We start from the raw sequence: 27,871 nt of genomic DNA on the forward strand, positions 1-27,871 counted from the left end.
TTTGTTTTTTTTTTCGGGGTTGTGGTTTTCCTGCCACAGTCTGATAGGTGGTTTGGTGCCTCATCCGGCCTGGCTTCTAGTGTGTGGCTTGTTCATCAGGCCTACGAGAAACTAAGGTCCCCTGGGCTCTACCCACTCCAGACTCCCAAGTTTGTATCCAGATGATTATAGTGAAACAATTTTGCAAGTGCCCTGTAAGCATGGATAACTACGATACACAGAACTACAACAGAGTCACAGAAATTCCATGTCATCTGTGACCTTTTGCTCTTAACATTTCTGGGAAATTCTTCATGTTCTCCCGAACCTGGCCTTCTCAATTTATTCTTCAAAAGATGTCACTTTGCAATTGTTGCAGAATAGTGCACACTCGTTGTTATTTCTGCTTCTTTTCAATTGCTCATTATTCAAAGTCGCCATGTTCCAATATGACATTGCTCCTGCCTTTAGGATGGTCCAGCTACTCTTCAAATTCTGTGGGTCTGGGTCACCTGGCAGTTAAGGTTGAGAGGGATGAGCCCCTGCCAAGGTCCCCTGGGGTCCCGGGCTCGGCCGACATTCTTTCTGCTGACCCCACATTGGCCACGAATGTTTCTATTGAACTCGATGGTCTTGAAATGTGTTTGTCCATGTACTCCTCTAAAAATAATTTTGAAAAATTGTGTTCTCGCTTGCATAATTCCTAGTGAACATTTAACATTTGTCATCATAAGTTTAAATACTAAATTTGGAAAACGTGTAATAAATGTTACGTCCCTTGTTTAAGGATTCTTAACCAGAGACGGTTTTGCCTCCCAGGGAAGCATTTGGGCAACATCTGGAGGCATTTGTGGTGGTCACAACTCTGTGTGTGTGTGCGTGTGTGCGTGTGTGCGTGCGTGTGTGTGTGTGTAGATCAGGGACGCTGCTTAACATCCGATAATGCAATGCGCAAGAAAGAATTATCAGGGCAAAGTGTCGATAATTAGGGTACATTCAATTTGATGTACCCTAAGGAGTATGAATATCATGGTGCTTTTATATTCAGCAGCATCCATTCAAAAAAGTCATCATCTTCTATAACATTGTTCTTTTTTCTCCCTGAAATTGTATTTCCATTCTCACTCCCCACAGAATTTTATCCTGATGAAATATCTTTATGTTTGAAAGCCTTACTAGTTACCATGTAATTCTCTGCTACAACACTCTGCATGTAAATTGAACTTGTTTTCAATTCCTACAACTGTGAGGTCCTAAAGGTTAACACTTTCATCCCATATTGAGGTAGCATTAGAAATCGATCAAACAGCTTAAGTATATATTACAACATTCGATAGATGAGTTTTATTTATTTATATATTTTAAAATTTATTTGTTTTATGTATTTATTTTTGGCTGCATTGGGTCTTTGTTGCTGTGCGCGGGCTTTCTCTAATTGCGGCGAGCAGGGTTTACTCTTCGTTGCGGTGCGTGGGCTTCTCATCACGGTGGCTTCTCTTGTTGCGGAGCATGGGTTCTAGGCGTGCGGGCTTCAGTAGTTGTGGCACGCGGGCTCAGTAGTTGTGGCTCTCGGGCTTAGTTGCTCCACGGCATGTGGGATCTTCCCGGACCGGGGCTCGAACCCCTGTCCCCTGCATTGGCAGGTGGATTCTTAACCACTGAGCCACCAGGGAAGTCCTGATAGATGAGTTTTAAACACAGAAACCTCTTGGTTGAAATTCATCTCTTCACAGGATAAATTATGGAGGGACCTTCAGGGACCTGGTAGATAGTCTTTGGTGACTTGGAGATTTTCACCTTGGGGGCCGGGTAAGACTCCGGGGGTGGAGAGGGTGCCTTTGAAGTAAGGTTGGAGAATTGCAGTTATGAATGGGGTAGAAAATTAGAATGTGTATGATGTTTACTCAGGTAGACCAATTTTAGGGAAGAAAACATACTGACACTGAGGATTTCGAAATGGATTTTCTCCGAACTATCCATGCCCACACACCCCCTGGAAAGTCTTCATGTTATTTGTATATTGGCTGGATTTCACTCACTCGAGGTCTCCGAGTAACTTAGCAACCCTCTTCTTTTAATGATTCAGACTGTTTTTGCACACAGCTAAAGCATGTTAAAGAGAGCTAAGCCAGTGTGTATTATAAATACTTTATGAGTCCAGCAAGTGGAATTTCTCACAGGGAGCATCACTATAGCAGAGGTGGTCTAGTGCCGTAGTTGATTGTATTAGTTCCTGAATCAGACACAACATTTGTTCTATTCTCCATCATTACCAGCTGTGCAACCCGGGGGCAGATTTTTACCAGTTCTGGTCCACAGCTTTCTCACCTGTAAAGTGGGACTAAAAATAGATTTCTCATTGGGTTGTGAGATTTAAATGAGGCCATGCATGCAAAGCACTTAGTGCGTGCCCCATATATGCTAAGTACTGGGTACACATTAATTGTCACCTTTAGATATTACAGTGTTTGCCTCCAGGAAAGAGCTCTCTAAAGGAGATGGGATCATCATTTCAGCCTTATTTCTTCGATCGTGACTCTTCTGTGCACAAGTTACCGTACTGCCCACGCTGATTTTATGGCCAGCTGTAGACCTTTGAGATTCCAATTGACTGTGAGGCTCTGGAGCCGCCCACAGCAGCAGGGTGTCCTCATTTTCCCATCAGCCTCTCAAGGACAAATGTAAACCCTCTAAGAACGCCTACCGAAGGGTGGCCCTCTGAATGCCTGAAGTCGTTTTTAACATTCTCAGAACACTGTCTAGGAGCTGTGTCAGGTGGATGGACAACATTCAGAGTCTCCTATGGGGTCATGTACACAAAACCCATGTAAAGGCACGGCTCCCAGTAACAATACAGGCACCTTAATCCCTGTATCGACAACTGTTCTATTGGGTTACACAGTTTTCATCTCAGAGGAATGGTCTCGACATTAAACTGTCCAAACAGTATTTATATCTGTGGCTGCCCTGCAAGATCACTTAACCCCGCACAGCCGTTTAAAAGTAGTTAATGACAGAAGCGGCCTGACTTGCCCCGATGAATGATGGCCCAAGTTCGACCTGGGCTGTCACGGTTTTATGGAGGAAGACGGTTTGTCCATCGTCGGCTTCAAGCACAGCAGGTGATTTGAAATGAAATGAGACGGTTTCTACAAGCAGATTGATGTGGGAATCTTGCCTGCTCTTCCCTTTGACCCTTGACAAGTTGACACTGCAAAGATTGTGACTTTAAAAAATGATTGGGTGCAAATGCATTTAGGTAGATGATTTACTGGGCGCTGAAGCAGGGACGGTGCCTTTGGAGTGATGCTGGGAGGGAAGGTAATTGTTAACTTTAACAACTCATGTTTTCCATTTCTGTATCTTATTAATTGTCCTGCCAGGTGAATCTACTAGTGACCCTTGATCAAATCGTCTATATTCTTGGTAAGAGATCAGGGACCCAACTGCCTGGTCAGACACCAGGTAACCAACATCAAGATGAAGAGACTCAGGACTTCCCTGGTGGCGCAGTGGTTGGGAATCCGTCTGCGAATGCAGGGGACATGGGTTCAAGCCCTGGTTCGGGAAGATCCCACATGCCGCGGGGGCAACTAAGCCCGTGCGCCACAGCTACTGAGCCTGCGCTCTAGAGCCCATGAGCCACAACTATGGAGCCTGCGCTCTAGAGCCCACGAGCCACAACTACTGAGCCTGTGTGCCACAACTACTGAGCCTGCATGCTACAACTACTGAAGCCCGTGCGCCTAGAGCCTGTGCCTCGCAACAAGAGAAGCCACCGCAATGAGAAGCCCACGCACCACAACGAAGAGTAGCCCCTGCTCGCCGCAACTAGAGAAAGCCCACGCGCAGCAACGAAGACCCAACGCAGCCAAAAATAAATAAATAAAATAAAATAAATAAATTTGTTAAAAAAACATGAAGAGGCTCTGTCTCTTATTTATGTCATAAATACTCTTACTTATGATAAACTTATCAAAAGGCACTGATTCAGTTTGTCATTTTGGTAGAAAACCCACAGCTTGCATAGGAGGACAAGAAATTGTGTTCGCTTTCATGGATTCCCTTTTTTCTTTTTGGTAAATGTGGTTAATCAAATACGGGAGGAATACTGTGATTAGAAGGACGATAGATTCAATTTTTTGATCATCGAAGAGTTACCAGAGATACCAGGGGAAAAAAAGAAAATCCTGCATTATCAAAACTTTTTTTCTAATCCTTTGTAATCACATTTAGATTTTCACACCAGGTATTACGTAATACTTGATGTGTATGTAAAATATTATGTAATATTTTAAGATGTAATAATTAAGAAAATATTTTTCACATTATTTTGACTGTACTCTTCTGACGCAGTTTTTTTCTCTTAGAAGCGAAGTTGTGTCATGAATAAATGTTATCTTACATCGAATTTAAAAATCAACCGTTTTCCAAAACAAGAATAAAAATGACAGTCAGGAAGATGATTTTTTAAAAGTGGTTATCTCAGCTCACGATTATGTAATATTTAAGCCTAGATTATTTTAAATGAACGTGGCAATTGAACTGTTGATTAATTAATGTTGGGATTTGCATCGAAGTAGCCACGCTCTTGAACATTTGCCATAGAACCTGGGCCTTTCGCTGCAGCTTTTGTGTTTCTGTCTATTTTAACCACTTTGTTTGAAATGTAATTTTGAAGATGCTAGTAAAAAATATAACAAATTCCTTATTGGTCTCCGTTTAAATTATTTACTACCCTTTGGAGCCATATCTTCATTGAACTATGTTTAAAGTATTTTGCTGGAATGTTTCTTTATGTTGTCCATCGGGTTTAATAGACATGCCGTTTAATAAGCTCTCTACCTGTAAGGATAGACTATTTGACCTCTGTGCCCTGCCACTGGTAGACATAGTATAAGATTGCTTTGTGAAATAAAGCTGTCAGTAACATCAACAAAATAAAAAATGATCGTATTCCAATACTCTCCGCTGAGTACTATGACAGCACTGAAATATGGAATAAAATTGAAAGTAGATTAGTTTTGGGTCTTAAGTCATGTTTTGACAAGAAATAAGAGAGGAGAACATATCTTTGAACTTTTAGTTTTAAAGTTTTTTAATGAAAATATTTATCATTTTGTAAGTTTCGTTCTTTCTTTATCACACCATGGCTGTATAACCTGAAAACAATCCGTTCTCTTATTGTGAGAGATATAAATACTGTTCTGTCTTTATATTAAATACCAGAAAGGAAGCTCACACAGGGCGAGATGGCTTGACACTTGTAAGTGAAGGAGTGTCATGCTAATAAAAAGGCTTATTGAAGAGGCTGGAAACTCAGTTCATTAATAAGCTACATACTTTTAGGGTATGTAAGGCGTGTAAATGCTGTGGACAAGCAGGCCGTGTTTGCTGTAGTTTTTGTTCACCTTCTGGAATGGTTTGCATCTGAAGAGGAAGAATAAATATTTCCGGGGTGGGGAGAAAGCCTGGCTGGTGATTGCTTTTGACCTGGAGGAATTTGAAAATTGAGGCGACTTGCAGATTGTGAAATGGTTTCTTTCACCTCCGTGGTTATTTATTAATCAGGTGAAATCACTGCCGATCTGTGGCGTTGACGGTCAGCAGAGGCTGTGGGCTGAGGACCCTGACCCTCCCCTCCAGGGATTTGTAAACATCCTGTGTCGCCAAAGGTGAGCTTGTGGAGCTCTTAAAAATGCAGCGCCCACTTGCCCTTCGTTTCATACACAGGGTGATTACAAAGGGGGCAGGTTAAGCAGTGCCCCCATTCATCTCAGGATGAACTTTTCTCTTTCCACATCTTTCCCTTTAAAACCAAGGATGCAGAGTCTCTGCACACATCCGGGCTGCTCTGCCGGCTCTCCCTGCTCAGCAGCCTTCCCTCTGCACAAAGTCAGGGCAGGGCTCATGTCTGCGAACCTTCTCACTACGGCTTCTTTTTTTTTTTTTTTAAATTAATTAATTAATTAATTTATTTTTGGCTGTGTTGGGTCTTCGTTTCTGTGCAAGGGCTTTCTCTAGTTGCCGCAAGCGGGGGCCACTCTTCATCGCGGTGCGCGGGCCTCTCACTATCGCGGCCTCTCTTGTTGCGGAGCACAGGCTCCAGACGCGCAGGCTCAGTAATTGTGGCTCACGGGCCCAGCTGCTCCGCGGCATGTGGGATCTTCCCAGACCAGGGCTCGAACCCGTGTCCCCTGCATTGGCAGGCAGACTCCCAACCACTGCGCCACCAGGGAAGCCCTAACTATGGCTTCTTAAAAAAAAATACAAATGGACTTTTTTCCCCATAATAAATGCGAATTACATGGTAGCATCGAGCTAACACTGGTCAGACTCTCATGGGATTCTGTTGTTAGTTATGAAAAAAGCAATCCTGTTGTCCTAATCTTAAATTGTCCATAGTTAGGGGTTTTAAAAGTAAGTTGAAAAAGTAAAGACTCTATGGGCTAAAAGTTCTGAAAAAAGTTTTCATGAGGGTTCCAACAATCTCTCCTGAGGTATTTTAAGGCTGTTACAGAGAAAAAAATTTTTTAATTTTAGATGAATATGAAATATAGCTGTGCGTCTTAGTTGAGGTGGACACCAAGTCTTGTGGAGGGTCCCGTAATACCACCCCTTAATTTGTTCCATTACGTGGCTTTAACCTTGACTTTGCTAAATGATATTTGTAAACAGGACAGTGAATTACTGTGGTCATTATGCTGGTGTCATTTGTCATCACTGGTCCGGGCTTGATTCCTGAGGGTGGAAGTTTGTTGAGTGATAACTATATAGTCACCAATGACCAAGACCAAGTTTACATGTGTGTTTTATTCATGGTTTTTCTGTCAAATGTCAAAATCCAAGAGGACCTCTGAGCATCCTGGGAAGGGTCAGCGAGTGTGCTCAGATTCCCAGAGGGCTGGGGACGGTCACACCTGGTCACACCATGTCCCTAGTGGGTGGAGGTCACCGAGAAGAGAACAAGGCTGGGAAAGAGGGTGTCTGTGTGAGGTACCAAAAGCCAGAGGTGAGGTCAATTTTAGCATTCTAGAAGATAAGTGAGAAGGGAAATATGGAGAGAAAATTAACAGTAGCGAATGAATAGTGCCATTTGCAGAGACATGGATAGACCTAGAGACTGTCATACAGAGTGAAGTAAGTCAGAAAGAGAAAAACAAATATATGATGTCGCTTATATGTGGAATCTAGAAAAATGGTACGGATGAACTTATTTGCAAAGCGGAAACAGAGACACAGACGTAGAGAACAAACTTATGGTTACCAAGGGAGAAAGGGGGGAATGGGATGAATTGGGAGATTGGGATTGACATATATACACTGTTGATACTATACATAAAAGAGATAACTAATGAGAACCTACTGTATAGCACAGGGAACTCTACTCAATGCTCTGTGGTGACCTAAATGGGAAGGAAATCTAAAAAAGAGGTGATATATGTATACGTATAACTGCTTCACTTTGCTGTACAGCAGAAACTAACACAACATTGTAAAACAACTATACTCTAATAAAAATTAATAAAAAAAAAAAGAAAATTAACAGTAGCTGTACTGTATGACAGGAAAGGGATGTAGACGTCATTCCATGGTCAAGAGCTCCCTATTCAGGCAGATGAGGGGACAGTTTTCACAGGGCACCCATCCTGCTTTATGAAAAGCATGCACTTGTGTGTCAGCCCAAGGTTCAGGTATTAATTCTGCCAGCTGATATCTGTGGTACCTTTAGCATAAGATGTGAATCTTCTGAGCATCTAGTCTTTAATCTGTCGAATGAAGATGAGACCACAGCGGCTGTGCTCACTGTGAATTAGATGAGGTAACTGCCCCGGAGGGCCCAGCTTGGGGGCTGACACCTGCCCACTGCCCCAGGAACACCGTGGCCTCCCCTCCTTCTTCCCAGTTCTGAAATAAGGATGCCAACCTCTTCTTCCTCTCAGATTTCATGAGCCCCATGAGGTCCATCCCATTCTTGTTAAGAAACGTGTTCTAGAAGTTTTTTCACCTTCCGTAAACCAAAAGTTCTTATTCCAATTCCATTTAACTCTGGTTGCTTAAGAAGTCCAGACTAGACCCTTAATGTCGTTGAATTTTACAGATGATCTGTGTGGTGGCTTTGTAATCAAGCTGGAGTTAGCATTGTTTTAAAAATCATGGGCAGAAACAGATAACCAACAAGGACCTACTGTATAGCACAGGGAACTCTGCTCAATACTCTGTAATAACCTAAATGGGAAAAGACTTTGAAAAAGAATAGATACATGTACACGTATAACTGAATCGCTGTGCTGTACGCCTGAAACTTACACGATATTGTAAATCAACTATACTTCAATAAAAACACTTTTAAAAAAATGGGCCAGAGCATTGGAAGGCTGAATCTGGTAAAGCAGGACAATCCTCTTAGAAAAATGGTTTGGAGGGACTTCCCTGGTGGCGCAGTGGTTAAGAATCTGCCTGCCATTGCGGGGGACACGGGTTCGATCCCTGGTCTGGGAAGCTCCCACATGCCTTGGAGCAACTAAGCCCTTGAGCCACAACTACTGAGCCCGTGTACTGCAACTACTGAAGCCCGTGCGCCTAGAGCCCGCGCTCCACAACGAGAGAAACCACCGCAATGAGAAGCCCGTGCACCGCAACACAGAGTAGCCCCTCCTCGCCGCAACTAGAGAAAGCCCGCGCTCAGCAACGAAGACCCAACGCAGCCAAAATAAATAAATAAAATAAATTAATAAATAAAATACCTTATTAAAAACAAAACGAAAAGAAAAATGGGTTGGAAAGAGCAGGAGAGCTGGGAAGGCTGTTCTGAGTACCTGTTCGGAGGGGTCCCCTCCAGGGCATGAGTGACAAGACAGAGTCACACCACCAGCGATGGGACCGGTGGCGCCTGGGGTTGTGTTAATTCAGCTGTAGCCCATGGGACACTTGCTGAACCAGGACTTACTTCTGAAGTGTCATCCAGACACGATTAACCTCTTCACGAGCTGCAAGTGCAGAACCAGCAAAAGAGTATAAAATTCTAGTAAGAAGAGGCAACGTAAAAGTGGAAAAAATTTTTTTAAATGGTGAACAAGGATATGTGCTGTACTTGGTCAAGGGACGGGTCCTCAGCTGGGTCATAAATTCAATTTGCCACAAGGGTCAGGATAAGAACTCCAGGGATTTAACATCATAATTTTTTTGGGGGGGGGGCCGCACTGCGCGGGTTGTGGCATCTTAGTTCCCCAACGAGGGATCAAACCCGGGCCCCCAGCAGTGAAAGCTCAGAGTCCTAACCACTGGGCAGCCAGGGAATTCCCCATAATGGTTTTAGAGGCCTTTAGTTTTTTTAAGAATCTTCTTTATCACTGTTAAAGTCAGAGGTAACAACAACAATAATAATAATTATTATTATTTAATGATACATATACGTGCTCCCTATGTGTCCAGCACAATTCAATGTGATTTGTACCTATTAACTTATCTAAACTTCATAACACTCCCATAAGGTAAGAATTATCATTGCTCCTATTTTATAGATGTGGAAAATGTGTTTGTGCAGTAGGGGGCAGAACTGGAATTCAAAACTGGGAAGTCTGGCGGCAGAGTCCGTGACTCTTACAATGCCTGGCATGAGGCACTGTTTTGTGATTCACTCACTCATTCATTCAATCAATCATTCGTCATCTACTATACGCTGGTTACTGAAGACACTGGGGACTAGAGAGAGGACCACAGCAGACATTGTCTTCACAAAACGGAGAGATGGGGGAGATAGATATTAATCATAATAACATTAATAATCACAAAATTGCAATATTGGGAAAACGTACAAGGTGCTAAGAAACTCGCAGTAGGAGACTCTGACTTAGTAAGGGAAAACTTCCTTGAGTAAATGGAGCTTGAGCTGGGGATCTGAACGATGAGTACAGTTAACCAGGAAACTGGGAGCAGAACTAGTGCCTCGAAGCCCCTGTGATGCGTGGGCCGGAAGGTGGAAGTTGAGTTTGGAGTCCGTGTTATCAACACTTTTAGTGATACAAAGAATAAAGTCAAACGAAAATATCTTTGGATGAAATTTCACAACAACTGCTGCCATGTTCCACATCTATTGTTCTCTTGTAAAACTGAGCTTTTCCTGACCATGTTCATTTTACTCCTTGTAGAGTACCACGTTATATTTATGAACAAATGCATTTAAAATCATCTTTTGGAACAAAACCATTATTCAAGAGAGGACTGCTCTAGTATGAGTATAATTGCTTCTAAAATGTCTACTTGTAGACAGACTTGTATAAACCATCATTAATTCTTTGTATAACTAATATATAAAATGCAGAGTTTCCATTAATGGAAAAGGAAACTCAAGCATCACACTGATAATATCAATAATATGCATTTGTAATTACATACTGTAGATAACTGTAAAAGCTACATTTTATTACATTAATAAAACTCCTGAAGCAGCCCAGCTCCGGGTAGAGGCAATATTATTAGGGCTCATGGCTTCATCAGCTAAGAGTCTGTCAAATCGCTGTTAGCTGTAGCCAACACGCAGCACGTTGGGAAAACTTTTCCCCCCATAAAATAATGATGATTTATTTTTCAAGATAAAATACTGGATGTTGATGGAATTACACACTACCTGAGAGCTATGGGCATAACAAAGCAGAGATAAAAATCAAACTCAATGAGAACAAAAAGCAGATTGGGAGAACTTGTCCTTCAGGCAGAGGGAGCAATCAGGTTCTGTCTCTGACAATGTTAAAAATAGCTTCCTTCCTCAGTAAACAGCAGGTACAAGGGGGATCTCATAAAGAGAGTGTTAGTTTCGCGGAGGGAACATGTATAGGGTCCCAAATGTTCCTGGGTCAATACCTTGGTCACACTGACAGGTAAAATGACCAGGGCGCTGGACTGTCTGAGCCAGTCCATAGCTCTTTAGGTGTTTGCCAATCGCCCATTAGGGAGGAAGACTGGGTGGATTAGTTCCAGCAGCTTCTCAGATGCTCTAAGGACGCGTCCCCTTCCCTAGGTAGAAATGGGAGGCAGTGGCTTCATTTCCAGCTGGACCAGGGAGGCTTCCAGATCAGGAAAGAGCTGGGATATGTTCAAAACAACATAGAGGCAGCTGAGGATTCTGTGCTACCTGGACTGCAAAAGTGTTGGCAGAAACAGACGACATTGCTGTAGACTAAGCCAATGAAGCGACTACAGGCTACAGGGCTTCCCCGGTGGCGCAGTGGTTAGGAATCTGCCTGTCAATGCAGGGGACATGGGTTCCAGCCCTGGTCCGGGAAGATCCCACATGCCGCGGAGCAACAAAGCCCGAGAACCACAACGACTGAGCCCACGTGCCACAACTACTGAGCCTGTGTGCCTAGAGCCCGTGCTCCACAACAAGAGAAGCCACTGCAATGAGAAGCCCGTGCACCACAACGAAGAGTAGCCCCTGCTCGCCACAACTAGAGAAAGCACGCGCGCAGCAATGAAGACCCGATGCACCGCCCCCCCCCCCCAAAAAAAAGAGACTACAAGCTCCAGATCATCATCTGACCCAAATTCAGCTCTGGGAGGATTTGAGGGGTTAACCAGGGAGGTGTCAAAGCATAATGTTTCTGTTGGAAATACCACCCAGAACTCCCAATGAGCCTTTCCCATTGATTAACTTTGAAATGAAATCCAAACATTCTCGGCTGCAGGGAAAAGTTGATGGAGGGGTTTTTTTTTCTTTCAATACACAACCAGCTTTGAACTAAAACTCAAAATTTCTTTCTGAATGTCGCATTCTAATCATCCTCCCAGAACTCTCACTTTCTTCCATGTTACAGATTTTTGTGATATAGCACAAAAAATGAGATTGATCTGCTGCATGTGTGGTCTACACAGGGGTACGTGGACGGGCTTCAGAGTCAGAATTTTTGTGTGCATGTTTTTTTCCAGGAAGAGGGTCCAGGGCTTTCCTAATGTTCTCTCCAGAGGGTCTGTGAGCTGCCCTCCCCACATGTAAAAAGTATGAATACCACACAGACACAGCATGTAACACAGGTCTGCGTTCCTCTCCCTGGGATGTCTTTCCTTATAAGGCTGAGAGGTGACAGCATAAACACCAGCCTGCAGCTGCCCCATTTTCCTGACCTGAGAGAACTCTCAAGGGTAAACATAATGATAGGAGATCCCATCAGTAACCTTGCTTTGGCTTGGATAGATTGTGGATATGGGTCCCATCAAACCTCCCTAAAATAGCCCTGGAGGAGGAGAGCAAGACTGAAGGAGCAGTCCTGGACTTTAAGGTCACAGAAATTGAAAGACAATAGTTGGGTGTCCTTTTCTTAGGGCGTTGAGCACCATGCCAGGAAGGCACAGAGCTCAATCATTGCTTGAATCAAAAGCACTTACATTTACATAGTATAAAATCGAATATAATTTCCCAAGGTATGACTAATACTTGATTTTACTACAAAGTATCATTATTTAAAGACTATATGAGCTGCCTTAAGAAATTAACTTCTTCTGAACGGAAAAAGACTTTAGTTTCTTTGAATCAACACCGAAAGATCTCTTTCAGTTCTTCCACTCCTTGGGGGATTAAAAATAACAGAAAAAGGGGAAGTTGTCTTACGCATGTAGATTCAGAGGATTTTAATTTTGCTAATTAAGTATCACTTTCATTTTCTGTGAAAGTATGAGAAGCATGGGTCTTTGCTTGCAAATTCTTAACCAGATGCGCACTGGATAACTTTTTCTACTTTAAACATATCTAGCCAATATAAGCGTTTTAAGTAGCAAACGCTGGGTCTTCATATGGCTGAGTACGATGAAATTTCTCAAGATAAACTCATGTGTTTAATGGTATATGTAATGTGATACCTGTATGTCTTAGTGATGAAATTAAGCCTGTGCTTATGTCTTAAAAAGCAACCATTCAGTGGGCTTTAGATGAAATATATTTTGCCTATCATTTTCATTCCTTTTAAAAGTTTCCATAAAATTAATAATTATTAGGTGACAGAAAGCAAATGTGCACAGTTTCAGGCTGTTCTATGTGGGAGAGGATGATGGATAGGAAGGGCCTGGTGGCATCTGACAAATGTCATCAGACATAATGCAAATTTTGTGGGTGGAATAGAATATGAGAAGTATCTGCCCGCCTGTTTTGGTTCATTTTTCACAGTTCAGTTTAAACTGTGAGACTCCCTTGAAATAGAAAATAATCTCCTGGGTAAAACAGGAACAAAGTGTTTACAGTGTAAGTCCAGGTTCTCTCTGATAATAAGTAACTTTAGAAGGGCTGTTAGTTGATCAATTAAGTAACCAATCGATTAGTATTTATGGAGCATCTATTTTTTGCTTAGTGTTTCTGCTAAGTGTTGACAGGAACATGAGACAAATTTAATTTCTTAGTTATATTCATGTTACCTTTCGTGCCTTAATGTGTGTGTGTGTGTGTGTGGTGGGGGGGTTAGGGTGGAGGAGAAAGGGTCCTAGTGGGAGCCATGGATGGGAAGGGGTATCTAAAAGCAATTTGTTAAGTGTTTTAACGTAAACACTTCTCTCTCACTTTCTGAAGAATCTCTGATGGAAAAGGACTAAAAGCAACTCCCTTCATCTGGCTGCTCCTCCCTTCCTATGAGGCCAGGTGCTTGAGACACCTGGAGTTCCTTTTATAAAATGTTTTCATTCAATCAAAGGTGGTCCAGATGGGCCAAGGTTTGAGCAGCCCTTAGGCTGCTAGTATGACTTTCTCGTTCTCAAGGGTGATGTTTGCGTGTTTTTTTCCTCTGCCTTAAGGGAAAGAAGGTGTCAAAAAGACTTGTCAACTATGCAGACCTTCTGGGGGCACACAGCCTGTTGGGGTGCAGGGTTGTCTTTTGGGACAAAGGTGGGGCTCAAGCACTAGAGCAGGTTAGGACTGGGGGCCCTTCTCCTGAGCGTTGCATTCACTTCCAAGAATACTGGAGGAGTCTATAACTAGGGGATGAGTTTTAAATACTCCAGGTGAGTTGGGGGCTGTGGAAGTCTGACTCAACAAAGATGGAATCTACTACACTTTGGGTTGTAGTTCCTGCAGGAGAAAAAAGATATTTCTGGAAACTTCTTATTCTGTGTAGTTTCAGGGTTTTGACACAGTGTCTGTTTATATAGTTTATATATATACATTTAGTTCATAGTTTATATATATAGTTTATATATATATTCTCCCAGTTTTATTGGGATGTAATTGACACACAGCACTGTATAAGTTTAAGGTGTGCAGCATAATGATTTGACTTACATACATCACGAAAATATTACCACAGTAAGTCTAGTGAACATCCATCATCACATACAGATACAAAATTAAAAGAAATAGAAAAAAAATTAATTTTTTTGTGATGAGATCTCTTAGGATTTACTCTCAACAACTTTCATTTATAACGTACAGCAGTGTTAACTACATTTATCATATTGTACATTACATCCCTAGTACTTATTAATCTTATAACTGGAAGTTTGTACCTTTCTTTTTTTTTGGTAGGAATATGGGAGATTCTTTATTCCTGTTTTTTTCACTGGCCTTTTGCTTTCAGATGATCTATAATAAATCAGATTACTTTCATAATAATTGATATGTTTTAAAATGTTCTGTTTCCTCCAAATTCCAGAGATCTTTTTACTTATTTATTATTTTAAAAAAGTATTTATTTATTGATTTTAAATTTTATTTATTTATTTATTTTTGGCTGCGTTGGGTCTTCGTTGCTGCGCGCAGGCTTTCTCTAGTTGCGGCGAGCGGGGGCTACTCTTTGTTGTGGTGCACGGGCTTCAGTAGTTGTGGCTCTCGGGCTTAGTTGCTCCACGGCATGTGGGATCTTCCCGGACCGGGGCTCAAACCTGTGTCCCCTGCATTGGCAGGCGGCTTCTTAACCACTGCACCACCAGGGAAGTCCCTATTCATTTATTTTTAATTGAAGTATAGTTGATATATAATGCTGTGTTAGTTTCAAGTGCACAACAAAGTATAACTATACATACATATCTATTATTTTTTCAGATTCTTTTCTTTATCACTTATTACAAAATATTGAGTATAGTTCCCTGTACTATATGGTAGGTCCTTCTTGTGGAAGTTTGTACCTTTTGACCACCTTCATCCAATCCCCCTTCCCCCACCCCCTGCCTCTGGTAACCACAAATCTGATCTCTTTTTCTATGAGTTTGTTTGTGTGTTTGTCTTTGAAGTATAATTGACCTACAACACTATGTGAGTTCCTGTTACACAACATAGTGATTCAATATTTCTATACATTTCAAATCGATCACCATGATAAATCTAGTTGCCATCTGTCACTGTAGAAGGATATTACATAGTTCTTGACTATGTTCCCCACCCTGTACATTTCATCCCTGTGACTCATTTATTTTGCAGCTGGAAGTTTGTACCTCTTAATCTCCCTCACCTATTTCTCTCCTCCCCCTGCTCCCCTCCACTCTGGCAACCACGTGTTTGTTCTCTGTATCTGTAACTCTGTTTCTGTTTTGTTATGTTTATTTGTTTTGTTTTTAAGACTCCACATATAAGTGAAATCATACAGTATTTGTCTTTGTCTGATGTATTTCGCTTAGCATAATACCCTCTAGGTCCATCTATGTTGCTGCAAATGGCAATTTCATTCCTTTTTATGGCTGAGTAATATTCCATTGTGTGTGTGTGTGTACATATATCTATCTCACATCTTCTTATCCATTCATCTATTGATTGTTCACCTAGATATTTAAAGCATTCTTTTTTTTAACTCAGTGGATTTATGAAATTCACAAATGGCAGTTAGGGTCCGCTTCCTCTTCATTCTCTGAAAAAAATTCTTATGCTGCATCTTGACTTATCCCAGTTTTAGGTGACCTATTCTGCATATTAGATGGTTTAAATCACTAATTCCCAACATGTAATCCTAGAAATAAAAGTTCCACAGCATGTTAATGAGCCTTGTTTGGATACAGGTTCCACATGCAACTTTGAGAAATGCGGGGCTACACCAACTTCTGCAGGTGTCTTGATTGAGAGCCTTCATGGGATCTGTAAACATCCCAAGGGGCGAAGGAGCAGGGTTTCCCAGGTGCGCTGGCCAATTTTCTTTCCACCGATGATCTTGCAGGACTGGCGTCCGAAGAACCACACCTCGGGAAACACGCGTTTATGTATTTGTTCAAGTTTGAAAAGACTTTATCAGAGGAAAAGTGGGAAAGGTCTACAGAAGAAGAGTGGACCTAGGAAAGGCGAAACTGTAAAGGGGCTTAATTTGCAGGTGATGGGCATGAAAGGGTGCATGATTTTGGAAAACCTCTTTTAATTATATATTTTATCTTTCGTTCACCCGAAAATAACCTAAAACCAAAAAGGCAACAGGCCGGTCTAAGGTAGTGAATGAACATAGTGTAAGAAAATGCATTTTACAACAATTTTTAGAAAGTGCCTTTAGGATTACAAATTGGTGAAAACATAAAGAGGCATCTAAAATAACGCACATTCTCAGGCACTGTGTAAAATAAGGATCTCATTAAGATTCATGTTCTGAAAACGTTGCATTTCTAAAGTAGGCTTGGTGGCCTTTTATGTATAATTTAACAACGGAAACCATAACAAAAATAATGTATGGATAGGACGAGTTTATCCTCTTGAATGAACAAATTAGGTCATCGTCAAGCAGTTTTATTTAATGGGAATCCCCGTGAGGTGCTTACTTAGAGAGAAATGGCCCTTCTCCTGGTAGAAAAGCCTGCTGGAAAGGACGTTCCCCTCGGTTTCACCCAGGAATGGGAGCGTGCAGGGAAACTGGCAGCGTGTTCGTCCCCGACGTGGAGCAGGTGCGCGTGTGGGGACCAAGGCCCACCTACACGTCCCCACCCCGCAGCCTGGGCGGGGGCCGGACTGTTGGAAGGAAGGCCACTTCCACCTTGTTCCCTGCTCTGAGGCTCCAGCCGGAGGGGTCTGGGGGTCTCCAGCGGGCCTCTGATTTGGGGCCTTATTAATAGAAGTCCATATGGGACCATCGATTAAAAAATAAAACCAAACCAAGAGCACCAAGTGTCTCCAAAATATAAGAATTTAAACCGATGAGGGTCACAGTACAAAGGACACTGAAGTTCTAACCCAGACCCCCCTGCGGGCGAGGGGCGTGTGCCCGGGGCAGAAGGTGCTGGGAACCCCCTGGGGACCCACTCAAGCCCCTTTCTCTGCTCCGAGCCCGGGAGGCCGGGTGGACTCGCTGGTGTTCTCTAGGGCACCGGAGGAGGGACTCTACCTTGAACCTCCTCTGGAGCAGGCACAACCTTTCTAACAGGTGCCATGGTCAGGATGGCCATTCTTGGAAGGTGTAAATGAAAATCGCCCTCAAAATAGCGCTGCCGCCGCGGCTGTGTACCTCGCCGCTCTCCGCTGTGTGAACGCAATTCTTCTAGGCGAGGGAGGCTCGGAGAAGCCTGTGCTCATTTTCGGTTTTCCTTTTGCGAAAGCTCGCCCCCCGCCCCGTCCCCCGGGGAGCCCCGCGGCCCCGCGCGCCGTCCGGCCCTGCGCTCCGGGCTCGCTCCCCGCAACACTGGCTGGGCTGCCGGCGGGGGCGCGCGGGGCTGTGGGCGGGGCCGGCGGGGCCGGGAGCGCGCGGGGCCGTGGGCAGTGCTGCGGGCGGGCAGGCGGGAGCGCGCGGGGCAGGCGGGGGCGCGCGGAGCTGGCGCGGGCGCGGGGCCGGGAGCGCGCGGGGCTGCGGGCGGGAGCGCGCGGGCTGCGCGGGTGTCGTCGAACACCGTAGGCTTTAACCTCCGGCGGGGAAGCGGTTTCCCCCCAGGCAGCTGTGGCCGCAGCGCGACGGCTGAGGCCCGGGGGCGCCCGCAGGGGACTCGCCGGGCGGCGACGTGGGGAACCGGCCCAGGACGGCCGCGGGGCGTCGGGCGACAGGAACCCCCGGCTGCTCGGAGCGTCCGCGGCGACCTGCTGTGTGTCCGGTGCTGCGGGCTGTCACTCTGGTGGGAATCCTTCGTGGGGACAGTGGGGGGGGGGGAAGGGGGGCGGCCAGCGGAGAGGACGGGGCTTCTCGGCTCCCCGCGGCGATCCTTCCCCCGCGCCTTGCAGGCGTCCGCGTCCCTCGCAGGAAACCCTGGTCAAGGCTGACCACGTGGGTGAGAGGGAGGCCCTGGACTCGGAGCGGAGGGCCGACCCCGACGACCGCCGCGCAGACTCTCTTCCCGTGCCCCCCGACCCCGTGGGCAGGGGTGTCGCCGCGGGGAGGTGGCGGCGGGGCGCCGGGTCGCGGCCGTCGGGGCCCCGGGGCGGGTCCCGAGCGCGCGCGTGGCTGTGAGCGGCTCGGCCCGGGGCGGGGCGCGCTCGCGGGGGCGGGGGCGGGGCGGGGCGCGCCCCTGAGGCGGCATGGGCGCCGCGGGCGGGATGCCGAGGAGGGTCGGGAGCGCGCGGGCCGGGGTCAAGGTCACTGGCCGGCCTGGGTTTTCCCGCGGGCGCAGCGCCTCCTCCCCAGCGGTTCCAGCTCGCGGTTCCGAGGGAGCTGCCGACCGTCCCCAGGACGCCCTCACGCCCGGCTCCACCGCGCCTCTCCTCGTGGGTCCCGACGCTGTCCTGTGTGTCCCCGCCTCCGTGACCCCGGCTCTCACTCTCCGCCCGCTGTCTGCCTGAGCCCGCTGCTGCGTGTGTGTGTGTGGTGTGCGTGTGTTGTATGTGTGTATGTGTGTGGCGTGTTGGTGTGTGTGCGTATGATGTGTGTGGTGTGTTGGGGTGTGTGTGTATGATGTGTGTGGTGTGTTGCAGTGCGTGTGTGTATGATCTGTGTGGTACGTTGGTGTGTGTGTGTATGATCTGTGTGGTGTGTTGGTGTGTGTGTGTATGATGTGTGTGGTGCGTTGGTGTGTGTGTGTATGATCTGTGTGGTGCGTTGGTGTGTGTGCGTATGATCTGTGTGGTGCGTTGGTGTGTGTGTGTATGATCTGTGTGGTGTGTTGGTGTGTGTGTGTATGATCTGTGTGGTGTGTTGGTGTGTGTGTATGATCTGTGTGGTGTGTTGGTGTGTGTGTGTATGATCTGTGTGGTGTGTTGGTGTGTGTGTGTATGATCTGTGTGGTGTGTTGGGGTGTGTGCGTATGATCTGTGTGGTGTGTTGCAGTGCGTGTGTGTATGATCTGTGTGGTGTGTTAGTGTGTGTGTATGATCTGTGTGGTGTGTTGGTGTGTGTGTGTATGATCTGTGTGGTACGTTGGTGTGTGTGCGTATTATCTGTGTGGTGTGTTGGTGTGTGTGCGTATGGTCTGTGTGGTGTGTTGGGGTGTGTGCGTATGATCTGTGTGGTGTGTTGCAGTGCGTGTGTGTATGATCTGTGTGGTGTGTTGGTGTGTGTGTATGATCTGTGTGGTGTGTTGGTGTGTGTGTGTATGATCTGTGTGGTGTGTTGCAGTGCGTGTGTGTATGATCTGTGTGGTGTGTTGGTGTGTGTGTATGATCTGTGTGGTGTGTTGGTGTGTGTGTGTATGATCTGTGTGGTGTGTTGGTGTGTGTGCGTATGATCTGTGTGGTGTGTTGGGGTGTGTGTGTATGATGTGTGTGGTGTGTTGGGGTGTGTGTGTATGATCTGTGTGGTGTGTTGGTGTGTGTGTATGATCTGTGTGGTGTGTTGGTGTGTGTGTGTATGATCTGTGTGGTGTGTTGGTGTGTGTGCGTATGATCTGTGTGGTGTGTTGGGGTGTGTGTGTATGATGTATGTGGTGTGTTGGTGTGTGTGCGTATGATCTGTGTGGTACGTTGGTGTGTGTATGATCTGTGTGGTGTGTTGGTGTGTGTGTATGATCTGTGTGGTGTGTTGGTGTGTGTGTGTATGATCTGTGTGGTGTGTTGGTGTGTGTGTGTATGATCTGTGTGGTGCGTTGGTGTGTGTGTGTATGATCTGTGTGGTGCGTTGGTGTGTGTGCGTATGATCTGTGTGGTGCGTTGGTGTGTGTGTATGATCTGTGTGGTGCGTTGGGGTGTGTGCGTATGATCTGTGTGGTGTGTTGGTGTGTGTGCGTATGATCTGTGTGGTGTGTTGGGGTGTGTGTATGATCTGTGTGGTGTGTTGGTGTGTGTGTGTATGATCTGTGTGGTGTGTTGGTGTGTGTGTGTATGATCTGTGTGGTGTGTTGGTGTGTGTGTATGATCTGTGTGGTGTGTTGGTGTGTGTGTGTATGATCTGTGTGGTGTGTTGGTGTGTGTGCGTATGATCTGTGTGGTGTGTTGGGGTGTGTGTGTATGATGTGTGTGGTGTGTTGGGGTGTGTGTGTATGATCTGTGTGGTGTGTTGGTGTGTGTGTATGATCTGTGTGGTGTGTTGGTGTGTGTGTGTATGATCTGTGTGGTGTGTTGGTGTGTGTGCGTATGATCTGTGTGGTGTGTTGGGGTGTGTGTGTATGATGTGTGTGGTGTGTTGGTGTGTGTGCGTATGATCTGTGTGGTGTGTTGGGGTGTGTGTGTATGATGTGTGTGGTGTGTTGGTGTGTGTGCGTATGATCTGTGTGGTACGTTGGTGTGTGTATGATCTGTGTGGTGTGTTGGTGTGTGTGTATGATCTGTGTGGTGTGTTGGTGTGTGTGTGTATGATCTGTGTGGTGTGTTGGTGTGTGTGTGTATGATCTGTGTGGTGCGTTGGTGTGTGTGCGTATGATCTGTGTGGTGCGTTGGGGTGTGTGCGTATGATCTGTGTGGTGCGTTGGTGTGTGTGTATGATCTGTGTGGTGCGTTGGGGTGTGTGCGTATGATCTGTGTGGTGTGTTGGGGTGTGTGCGTATGATCTGTGTGGTGTGTTGGGGTGTGTGCGTATGATCTGTGTGGTGTGTTGGTGTGTGTGTGTATGATCTGTGTGGTGTGTTGGTGTGTGTGTGTATGATCTGTGTGGTGTGTTGCAGTGCGTGTGTGTATGATCTGTGTGGTGTGTTGGTGTGTGTGTATGATCTGTGTGGTGTGTTGGTGTGTGTGTATGATCTGTGTGGTGTGTTGGTGTGTGTGCGTATGATCTGTGTGGTGTGTTGGTGTGTGTGTATGATCTGTGTGGTGCGTTGGTGTGTGTGTATGATCTGTGTGGTGCGTTGGTGTGTGTGTATGATCTGTGTGGTGCGTTGGTGTGTGTGTGTATGATCTGTGTGGTGCGTTGGTGTGTGTGTGTATGATCTGTGTGGTGCGTTGGTGTGTGTGCGTATGATCTGTGTGGTGCGTTGGTGTGTGTGCGTATGATCTGTGTGGTGCGTTGGTGTGTGTGCGTATGATCTGTGTGGTGCGTTGGGGTGTGTGCGTATGATCTGTGTGGTGCGTTGGGGTGTGTGCGTATGATCTGTGTGGTGCGTTGGGGTGTGTGCGTATGATCTGTGTGGTGCGTTGGGGTGTGTGTGTATGATCTGTGTGGTGTGTTGGGGTGTGTGTGTATGATCTGTGTGGTGTGTTGGTGTGTGTGTGTATGATCTGTGTGGTGTGTTGCAGTGCGTGTGTGTATGATCTGTGTGGTGTGTTGGTGTGTGTGTATGATCTGTGTGGTGTGTTGGTGTGTGTGTATGATCTGTGTGGTGTGTTGGTGTGTGTGCGTATGATCTGTGTGGTGTGTTGGTGTGTGTGTATGATCTGTGTGGTGTGTTGGTGTGTGTGTATGATCTGTGTGGTGTGTTGGAGTGTGTTTATGATCTGTGTGGTGTGTTGGTGTGTGTGTGTATAATCTGTGTGGTGTGTTGGTGTGTGTGTGTATGATCTGTGTGGTGCGTTGGTGTGTGTGTGTATGATATGTGTGGTGTGTTGGTGTGTGTGTGTATGATCTGTGTGGTGTGTTGGGGTGTGTGTGTATGATGTGTGTGGTGTGTTGGGGTGTGTGCGTATGATCTGTGTGGTGTGTTGGGGTGTGTGTGTATGATCTGTGTGGTGTGTTGGGGTGTGTGTATGATCTGTGTGGTGCGTTGGGGTGTGTGTGTATGATCTGTGTGGTGTGTTGGTGTGTGTGTGTATGATCTGTGTGGTGCGTTGGTGTGTGTGTATGATCTGTGTGGTGCGTTGGTGTGTGTGCGTATTATCTGTGTGGTACGTTGGTGTGTGTGCGTATGATCTGTGTGGTGCGTTGGTGTGTGTGCGTATGATCTGTGTGGTGCGTGCACGCACGTGCCTGGGCCCCAGGGTTGGATCGGGAGCGGGATCCGAGGTGGTGCCTGTGCCCCAGGACTCCCAGGACTCCAGGAGGAAAGGCGTTATGTGTTGGAGATGGAGGCGGAGTAGGAGCTCACCGGGCTGTTTGGGGGTGTCTGTTTGGGGGAGCGTGGTGGGGCCCGAGGGGGGCTTGGCCGCGTGGACTCCCTCCCTGGGGCGTGGGTCTGAGAGCGCCACCAAGGGGAGAAGGGCCGTTGCCTGGGCCGAACTGCGGCTAGGAAGGGGGTCTGGGAACCAGGCTGGAAGCCTGGGCTGGGGCTGGGGACTAAGGACTGGGGGCTGGGCCAGGTGAGTGGTGAGTAGGGGGACCTGGAAGGGGGCACGTCTCCCGGCGTCTGATGAGCAGTTTCCTTCATGTTTTGTTAAGATTGCCAGAGCTGGAAGGTAAGGAGGTTGGGCGGCCTCAGCTCTAGGTGGTGAATGACACGCTGGGGTGAGAATGGGGTGCACCTGGGTCCCTGGGCTGCCTTCCTACCTGGGGCTGTGGCCACCATCCTGGGGTGGAGGTGAAGGAGTGGAGGGGGAGAAAGTGAGGGGAGGCTTGCGTTTTCATCGCTTCTGGTCTTCCTGGGCCCTGGGACCTATTTTCTCATAGAAACCTTATTCTAATAAATGTGTCTAGGTTCCAAAGTGGACTCATACAGCCTGTTTGTTCCACAGTGTTTTGCATCATGTCATAGTACATAAAGCCTATTAATCCGCAGTGTGGCACGCATACCACGGTACTATTGGTATGAAAATTACTAAGACCGTGTCTTCGAATTTAATGTCTGTGGGAAAATTCATTGCAAATTCCAAGTAATCAGCTAGGAACATGATGGCCAGCTGGGGACTCTCTGATGTGAAATGGTTACACCGTGTGTCCAGGGCACGTTTCCCTGGAGAATACCTGTCCTATTACAAATGACCAGATATCCCTGGAGTTGGCAAATGAGAAAAGTAATTTCTTTGCTGTAGCTCATATGTTATGTTCTTTAACATTTAAAAGACAGCAAATGTTGTTCTTCTATCGCACTTGCAGATAATCCATTTTTATCCTTATAAGTGAGAGGAAAATACACTTCACTGACAGCATTTGTTGTCAGTATCAGTTCTTGATCATCGGCCTTTTAAACTGGCCCCGGGATTGTCTTCCTGTCCTGGGGTTCTAGAATCAACAGTTAATATGGTTATGAGAGGTTGCTCTTAGACACTTGTCTGGATGAAAACCGCAGAGACCTCAGTCATGGAGTATTTAAAAAGTGAATCCTCTTATGATATTTTGTTACATTATTGTTGCGTTTGTGGTTGTCTTCGTAATCAACAGCAGCAGCACACCTAAGATTTATTAAAGGCTTAATGTGTGCCCAGCACCACACTTTGAGAACCTCCTCCTTAGAACACCTATTAATATTTTGCAGCAAAAACTAGTTTCTGCCAAATAATGTTTGGTAGAACTGCATTGGCCACCATCTACAATTTTTGGTCCGTCAACCAACGTGGAGCACCTACAAATACCAGGTCCTGTGCTAGACACTGGGGAATCCGCTCTGATGAAAACGAATCCCTGTCATCACAGAACTTCAAGGTGGAAAGACACATAATTAAGCTGATAATTAGGTCAGTTATTCCAGGTATACAAAGGGCTATGCAGCCATAGCTCAGAAGGCGGTGGGGATGTGTCATAGGGAGTCTGTCCTTGGGGAGGTGCTCGTGGGGGTGAGGGGTGAATACAGACAAAGTGGACGAGGCGAGGTGGAGAAGCAGGGGTAGCTGATGGAGGAAGCAGAGCATGTGGAGGCTGGAGGTGGGGAGAGCGTGGTGTGTGAAGAACCGGGAGGGGTGGGATGGGATCGGGGGTGAGAGGTTGACTAAGAAGCTGCTGAGGGGTGAGGCAAGGAGGTGATAGAAGTCAGAACATTCGGGGTCTTGGAGCCTCCCCGAAGGAGTTAGGTCTTTAAGCCCAGAGTGATCCGATTTGCATGGTGTGATCAGACTTGTATTGAAAAACTTGTCGCTTTGGCAGTGGGGTAGAGAAGAGGCTGGAGGGGCGAGAGGAAGGGGGCGAGCTGGGTGGTCTGCTGAGTCCAGGTGAGCTATGCAGAGACCCGGACTAGGGCGGGGCAGTGACTTTGGGATCCGAAGGAACTAAGAGTTAAGATAGACCCTGTTAATTACAATGAATTGTGATAAGGCTTAGATTTGGCCTTTTTCTTTTACTTTCTTTGAGGCCCAAAAGATAACAGTGCATCTAATAATCAGTGGCTCTTCTGTTAGGTGAAATACAGTGGGTAGGAAACACAGCCTGGGGGTCTTGGTGTCCAGGAGCTGAGAGTAGCCAGTTGAATGGCGGGGTGAGGGCCAGCGAAGAAAAGGTTCTGTGGGCACAATTTTATTCTTAAGCTTTTAAAAAAAATATGGCAAAATCCAAGTTAGAAAATCATTAGTTAATCTCTACCAGGAGTTGAGTTGCCAATTTTAAAGATTGTGTTGTAGGATATCTCGGTTTTAGTCATCAGTGTTAATTATAGGTTAATTGTTGATATTAAATGGTATCTGTTAATTTTATTAACTCCTGTTTTATTCATTGTTGATATAGACTCGACCTCTCGGTCTGCACAGCTTTCCCTTTAGGGCAGTATATTCATATTTCCTGCTGCTATTAGCCTTCTTTCCTATCAGTTTTACTCCCTGTCTCTTGAGGACACAATAACTTAAATTTGTATATGACTGACCACCAATTTGTGTTGGTGTCTTTATGGCTCAGATGCTCTGGAATATCTAATCTTTCACTGCCTCTTAGCAAAGCGACCAAATTCAATATAATATTTGTCAGGGAAAAGGAGTCATTGCTGGTAAATATTGAGCAGATTTAGTTGTCTTCCAGTTTACCAGCTTGGAGGTAATGGTGGTAGTAACCTGAACAGGAGGTGGAAACGTTCTGGGGGTCCCGTCCTGGACCTGCCTGTGGGGACCTTGCCCACCGATGTGGTTCTCTTCTCCATCCTCCACATAAACCCAACAATGGTTTAGATGCGTTATACTGTACTTCTGACCGAACAATTCTAATGTAGTGGTTAGATGTTAATTTTCTAGTATTGTTGTTTTGAAGATGATCGTATTTATTTACTTTTAAAATGCATGCAGCATTTTTAAACAATTTCTCAATGTTTTCCTTTGTTGTGGAATTGATTTTACAACAGACCTGGGAGATTAACTGATAACTACTATGGGCCTCTGTGAAAGTAGGTTCTTAGGATCTGTGACTTCTATTCTGGGGGGATCCTTAGACGATTCCCTGACATTGTCATTTGCTTTTGGGAATTGGAACTCTGTAATTGCTGCTGAGTGATTCCCAGACTTGTCCTGCTCAGGACGCGAAGCAGTCTGTGTGAAGAGGGCAAAGGGAGCTAAACTTGGAGAAGATGATCACACGGAAAGGATTCATTTGTCTCACTTGGCTGGAAATAACAGTGAGTGGTGCCTGACTTAAATAACCCAGGTCTACAGTTGACGCTCATCTGGCTACTGGAGTGGAGAAACCAGAAATTTAAAAAAGTAAAACAGTAAGAGCTCCTGATAGTGGTAAAGCCATGGAATATGCCTCCTTTGGTACGGCTCTTTTGCCCACAGCTATCAACAATAATTTAGCAAATCCTGTCTTGGTTTATGTGTGCACCAATATATGTTATTATGGGGAATAACCAAGATTAATTTATTTAGAATGCAAGGAGTCATTTTATGAGTCAGATGATAACGTTTACCTCATGAAACAAAACGAAGGCTGGTTCGTTCCTATATGCACGGGAGGGATTACAACATTGCCTGTCACTCTTTTTATCTATAGCTTTAAAACAGTGTTACTGCACCAGCAATTTTCATGTGCTGTGATAGGCAAGACGCTTAGGGAATAAGCCCTCCTGTGATTTCTGCTCTGGCAGAAGGATCTAGAAGAATGAGAGCTATTGGCCTGGGTTACATCATCAAGCTTTCTGATTGTGAACATTAATAATAATTATAAACATCTTAGATTGTTGCTGGATAATTTAAGAATACATAAGTACTGGAATACTGAGCCTCTATCTTGACTGTTTCTTGCGAATACGTATCTCATTGTTGGTGATTCATGTTTATTATTAACTAGGTAATAGAAAATTAAAGGCATTTTATAATAATGAAAAAATTATTTTTAATGAATATGTAAAAGGGGCTGATGTTTTCACTAGACAGAGAATTATGGCTCCGTGTGGTGTACTGGTGGGAAAAAATAGTCCCTGGTCAGATGAAGCTAGGCTGCCACGGGTTCTATTTTATTGCTGTTGAAGGCTTCTTGGTGCCATCATCAAAATGACCTCTGCTTAACCCTGGTCTGGACTCTGGTTCCATCCATCAAAGAACAGCTGTTGAGCACCTAGAGTGGATAAATAAAGCCTTTGCTGGAGCTGGGAGGCGTATGTGAGGATCTTCCTGCAAAAGGGACCAAGGTCCCTGTTTAAAGCCTGGAAAGGGACAAGCAGGGGCTCTGCTACAAATGGGGTGGCTCTAAGTGATGTGGAAAAGGTGACCCCTGTGGGCGCACACAGTCCTCAGGCCGGGTTTGGAGGATGGGCTCTGACGTTGCCCCAGTAGGGACCGTGAGCCCTTCCTGCGGCTCCTGGCAGGTGACACAACTGGTCACAGAGAGCTCGGTCCACCGTCCTCCTGTACAGCTGTGCTTGTCGGCGTTACACACAGGTAATTTCACGTGCATGAACTGTCTCACACTCAGGGCTCACTGAGAGCGGGGCGGGGTGAGGGATGCAGAAGGACTGTTGGAAGCCTCTCATTTTTCTTGGTGAACGCGCACATGGTGGCTGCGGTGGAACTGAAAGGACAAAGCTTAGAACAACAATGCGAAATAATGCAAAAGTTTCGCATAATTAAAATGCCTTTTCCAAGCAATTGGGTGGAATCCAAATGTCCACTCAGCGCTTGAAATCACATACTTGACATTGGTGTGTAAAGTTGTTTTATTTTTTATTTTTAAAGAGCCGTTTCTAGGTGTGAATTGTGGGGAATTCAGTTGATTGTCTTATATATGGTTATTTATTTATTTATTTATTTATTTTTGGCCGCGTTGCGTCTTCGTTGCTGCGCGCGGGCTTTCTCTAGTTGTGGCACGTGGGCTCAGTAGTTGTGGCTCGCGGGCTCTAGAGAGCAGGCTCAGTAGTTGTGGCTCGCGGGCCTACTTGCTCCGTGGCATGTGGGATCTTCCCGGACCAGGGCTCGAACCGGTGTCCCCTGCATTGGCAGGCGGATTCTTAACCACTGCACCACCAGGGAAGTTCCTGTAAAGTTGTTTTAAAGCAAACACCTAGCATGGTTTAATGCATGCACTTTGCCATCAGAATTAAACTTCACATTTCTTAACCTGACATTGAAGTCCCTTTTTACTTTGGTGTCAGTGACCTTCCTACCCATTTCCTCTGCTACTCCTTCTTCATGGCATGTGGCCATGCTCTCACCCGAATGCCCAGCTTCAGGGTCTCTAAACCCTATGGTTTATGTCCAAACAGCACTCCATACCCATCTGTTCAATTCCCTTGCATCCTAAATGGCCCAGTCTGAGTACTGCTTTCTTTACGAAGCCTTCGACCGACTGTGATTTCTCTCCTCTGAATTTAGGTCCTAGTTTCTTTTAATTCTTTTGGTGCACATAATATACTCTCTTATAGTTATGTATGTTTTTCTTTTTTAATG

This window comes from Eubalaena glacialis, chromosome 3 (genome assembly GCF_028564815.1).
Source record: "Eubalaena glacialis isolate mEubGla1 chromosome 3, mEubGla1.1.hap2.+ XY, whole genome shotgun sequence".
Taxonomy (NCBI): domain Eukaryota; kingdom Metazoa; phylum Chordata; class Mammalia; order Artiodactyla; family Balaenidae; genus Eubalaena; species Eubalaena glacialis.